Here is a 5,405-nt window from a genome sequence, read left to right on the forward strand (position 1 = left end):
TGCAACCGTCATTTATCTTAAAATGTATCAATTTCCTTAATATGCTTACGTTTTTTTATAATTTCTCAATTATATAAAGTCCTTAGTCACAAATTAGTTGCATTTCTTTTGAGTTTTTGAAAATAATGATCCCATATTTTGGTTCTATAATGTCACTGTCCCCTTATTAAATGTAGTTAACAGACTTATTTTCCCGGTAAAGTGTTTACAATTTAAAAGAAGGGCGTAGAGACTTGCAAGTAGGCTCTACCCCCACTAATGCAGGCCCCTCCCGATCGAGTGATACAATACCCGAACTTATACGACCTTCGGAAGTAAAAAACCCAATTTGTGAAGGATTAAGGCCGGCGAATGGCTCTGCAACTGCGGCTGCAGCTTTTCACGCAGTTGTGTCGATGGACTCGTTTTAATTTATGGTTGTCAAAGGATTGCAAAGCAATTCACCGCCAGAACACTAGGTGGAGTAACGTAGAGCACTTAGGGTTAGGGTTAGGGTTGCAATTAGGGTTGGGGTTAGGGTTGTCGTAGAAGCACGGGGATGGTGATGAGGGGGTGCCCGGATCAGTGGGGGTTGAGCCTACTCACAAGTATCTACGACCATCCTAACCATAACCATAACCATAACTCTAACCCTAATTGTTCTAAACCCTAACCCTAATTGCAACACTAACACTACACCAATTGGGTTTTTCCCTTCCGAAGGTCGTAGAAGCTCGGGGATGGTATCAATTGATCGGGATTACCCGCATTAGTGGGAGTGAAGCCTACTCGCAAGTCTCCGCAGGATGACACTCTCTGCCCCCATGTTAGACATACCTATGAAACATTTGTATTAGTTTAAACATCAGAGCTAATACTGCTCAATAGTTCTCACACTTATAATAAACATTAGTGTGCATCAAGAATGCAATACGCTTCCGTATTCTTCTCTTGATTATTTTTTTTTTTTTTATCTTGCCATTGAAATAGGCCATCACTTCTCAAAATAACTTCATGACTTAGGGTTAGGGTTAAGGTTAGGGTTAGATTTAGTCCTGTATTATTAAATGTTAGAATACAAAATTTAATCAAAAGGCTGTTATGTAGGTTGGAACTTCTAGCTCTAGTTCCAACCCTCCTCCTTTGAAGTGCCCCGCAGGATGCACTTGATGTGCAGGATGATGTGCGCCGCACGATGATATGCACACAGGACGATGTACGCCACAGGATGAAGTGCGTCACACGATGATGTGCACCGCAGGACAATGTGCGCCGCCGGTGATGTGCGCCGCAGGACGATGTGCGCCGCAAAATGGATCTTTAAAAATAAAAACTAGGACTAAATCTATTTCTGTGTCCGCCTCCAGTCTAAACTGCTCTCACTTTTTGTTTTCACATTTAAAACCAAATATATATTTTTAAGCTATTAGGCTGCAGCTATATGTTTATATTTATTTCAAAAATAGGTTACCTCTTCATACATTTCCCACAAATATTGGGAGGACTCAGATAGCCCTAGATAGTTCTGTGTTTAATTTATTTCAAAGTAGGCCTACACTTGCCTGTGTATTTTCTTCTCTTCATAAGCGTTCTGTGTTTTCCTTTGTCGTAACAGGTATAAATAACAATAAAATGTCAAAAGTTTCCTTTATTGTCATTCTATAATTTCGTAAATGCAACAAACTATAGTTTAGTATAGTATAACCTTATGTTAAACTTTATTAGCTTTGTTATCAAATATGTTTTGCGGCTCCAGACAAATTTCATTTGGGGGAAGAGGGGGCAAAATTACTCTTTCGAAAGTAAAGGTTGCCGACCCCTGCTATAGACTTATGCTGGTAGGGATATCTAATGGACAACCTAAGTACTGCAAGCTAGACTATTATTATGAGCCTGTGTTTTAGTCACAACACAGGTGTTTTAGTCACAACACAGGCTCCCTGGGCCTGAGAAGGGAAGAAAAGGATTTAATGGGGCTATTAAATGTGACTAAAACTAGACTCAAATGTAATTAGTTTTTGTCGACAAAACTAGAGTAAAATGTAATTGTTTTCATCGACTAAAACTAGACTAAAACTAAGAAGGATAAAAATGACTAAATGTGACTAAAACTAATATGCATTTTCGTCAAAAGACTAAGACTAAGACTAAATCAAAAATAGCTGCCAAAATTAACATTGCACCACAGGATCATGTGCACCGCAGGATGAGGTGCGCCGCAGGGCCGCAGGATGATGTGCGCTGCACAATGTGCGGTGATGTTGTGTGCCGCATGATGATGTGCGTGGCAGGATGATGTGCGCTGCACGACGTGCGCTGCAGGATGATGTGCGCTGGAAGATGATGTGCAGTGATGATGATGTGCGCTGCAGGATGATGTGCGCTGCATGATGATGTGAACCGCAGGATCATGTGCGCTGCAGGAAGATGTCCGCTGCAGGATGATGTGCATCGAAGGATGAGGTGCGCCGCAGGATGAAGTGCGCTGCAGGATGATGTGCACCGAAGGATGAGGTGCGCCGCAGGATGAATTGCGCTGCAGGATGAGGTGCGCCGCAGGATGATGAGCGCCGCAGGATGCGGTGCGCTGTAGGATGATATGCGCTGCACTAGGATGTGCGCTGCAGGATCATGTGCGCCACGAGATGATGTGCGGTGATGATGATGTGCGCAGCAGGATCATGTGGGCTGCAGGATGAAGTGCGCCATAGGATGAAGTGTGCTGCAGGATGATGTGCCCTGCAGGATGATTTGCGCTGCAGAATGAGGTGCGCCGCAGGATGATGTGCGCTGCAGGATGAGGTGCGCAGCGCCACAGGATGATGTGTGCTGCAGGATGATGTGCACCGCAGGAGGATGTGCGCTGCACGATGATGTGCGGTGATGATGATGTGCGCTGCAGGATGTTATGCGCTACAGGATGAATTGCGCTGCAGGATGAAGTGCGTTGCAGGATGAGGTGTGCTGCACGATGATGTGCCCTGCAGGATGATGTGCACGGTGATGATGATGTGCGCAGCAGGATCATGTGCGCTGCAGGATCATGTGTGCCACAGGATGAAGTGCGCCGCAGGATGAGGTGTGCTGCAGGATAATGTGCGCTGCAGGATGATGTGCGCTGCGCTGCAGGATGAAGTGCGCCACAGGATGACACTCTCTGCCCCCATGTTAGACATACCTATGAAACATTTGTATTAGTTTAAACATAATACGGCTCAATAGTTGTCACACTTATAATAAACATTAGTGGGCATCAATAAACTGACTTATTTAAAGAGATGGTGTTATGGGTCAAATTTACATTCAAACACTGTCAGGTTGAATTTCTGTCCATTTCATAGGTAAGATAAACAATCAATACTAAACTGGTCAGTTGGCTTTATCGTTTGACACGTTTAATCATCACAGTGATGCTGATGAAGTCTAAACCAGCGAAATTGCGCCATCCCCTGGACATTATATCAATATTTTATACTTTTACCAACTGTAAATAGTCTATCAAACGATCTATCTAATATGAGACATTAATGAAATATGCAATACTTGAAGCAGACATGGGCAAACTACGGCCCGTTGGGCTTTTTTAATCCGGCCCGCCATTTTTTTTTTTTTTAAGATTAAAAAAAAAAAAAAAAAAACTAAACTAACAATTTAGTAGCACTTAAATGGCACTTACTTATAGCGCTTTGTAGTTTTGCTTTATTTTTCAAGAAATTGTACTTTCTTGCTTCTTGTTGTTCTGGGTTTGTACCCTCGTGGTTGAATGCGATTATTGTTAAAAAGTTAAAGTTAAAGTTAAAGTAGCTTTATTGTCAATTTCTTAACATGTTCAGAACATACAAGGAATCGATACAACGTTTCCCACTCTCCAACAGTGAGACATACAAAGTGCACAGGCACAACAGAAGACACAAGACCTTTCCTAATACTAAGTAAACATACAGAATTTTTTAAGTACAGCAGCATAAGGTTCTCTAAAAGTGTAAACGTAGTGATTAAAGTGATAAAGTGCAAACAGTACAAGAGACAGTTTGTAAGTCGCTTTGGATAAATACGTCAGCTAAATTAAATTTGACCGGGATTGTGGTATATAGGGCTAGAAAGGGCACATGATCTACTTCACTTTTTCGCTTTGCCCTGTGAGCCTTTCTGTAAAATGAGCGGATCAAGGAAGCGAAATGTGGACAATGAGTGCCGAGGTGCCGAACAAGCAGTCAACGCAAGATTGTGCGGCTACACCTCAGAGGTTGGCGGCTAATTTACAGACTGAGCAACGTTTTTTTCACCAACAAACTGCGATTCATGTTTCAACTACCAAGGCAAGTTTTTTGGTGACATTCGAAATAGCGAAGGCTAGCAAGCCTTTCTCCGAAGGCGAGGATTTGTTAAATTTCCTTGCAAATAAATGCTTTGCTACTTGTTAAAGACCAAATCCTGTCATGTAATGATTTTTCCATGTCATTTATATTAGTTCACAAAAAAAAACTCCATCCATCTGGTCCTGGCCCGACCCCTCTGTCAAATTTTAGAACCTATTGTGGCCCGCGAGTCAAAAAGTTTGCCCACCCCTGTGTTAGAGGGATGAGTGAAGTGTTTGAGTCCCCAAAACCCTTTTGGAGTCTTAGGGGTAAACAGGATAGCAGCCAAATCCAATACTATTGCAGTAAATCTACACAAATTCTTAAAATTAAAAAATGTATAATAATGTAGCTGCCATCAAAGTCAGTCATACTGTTTAGGTTTAAGTAAGAAATTTAGTTCAAGGGAGTCCCATATTACATGCCTCCATACTGCCCCGTAGAAAGCCCTGTCATTCGAATTCGACTCTATGTCGTCAGATAACCCTTTAGAGCCGTCATTGACAGCGTTTTGAGTTGTATTTCAGTAGTTTTTTTTACGTTTGAAGAATTGGTCCCAAGCCACTTTGATTGGATTGGATTTGGCTGTAACCTTGTTTACCCCTGAGACTCCAAACGTTTTTTCATGGACTCGAACACTTCACTCACCCCTCCTTCTGCATAGTGGTGAGTCGGTAATACGTGAGTTTTCGTGTTTCTGTGAACTATCACTGTAATGTCCCAAATAAAAACAGATTGCATGACTGTGTGGTGAATGTACAATTTCCTTGGCAGTCTCCGCTGATATGCAGTTCTTGCATCTGGTGCATGTATGTTAGATTGTGTGTCCTGCGGCACATTGCGACCCAGGAGAGCTGGACGTTGTATCCGTGGTACATCAGCTCAGCTCGCTCCTGTATCCAGTCTATGGGCAGACCACGGGAACACGGCAGCGACGTCTCCGCGAATCAGGAGAGACGCGTGGGCGGCTCCGATGCTCTGATTGACCCGCTGCTTGTCGGTCAGATGCGGCTGCGCTGAGTGGATGATGGCGGGTAGCAGGGGCTGGGAGGGCGGGAGGAGGAGCTG

Source organism: Platichthys flesus, chromosome 1 (assembly GCF_949316205.1).
Source record: "Platichthys flesus chromosome 1, fPlaFle2.1, whole genome shotgun sequence".
Classification (NCBI taxonomy): domain Eukaryota; kingdom Metazoa; phylum Chordata; class Actinopteri; order Pleuronectiformes; family Pleuronectidae; genus Platichthys; species Platichthys flesus.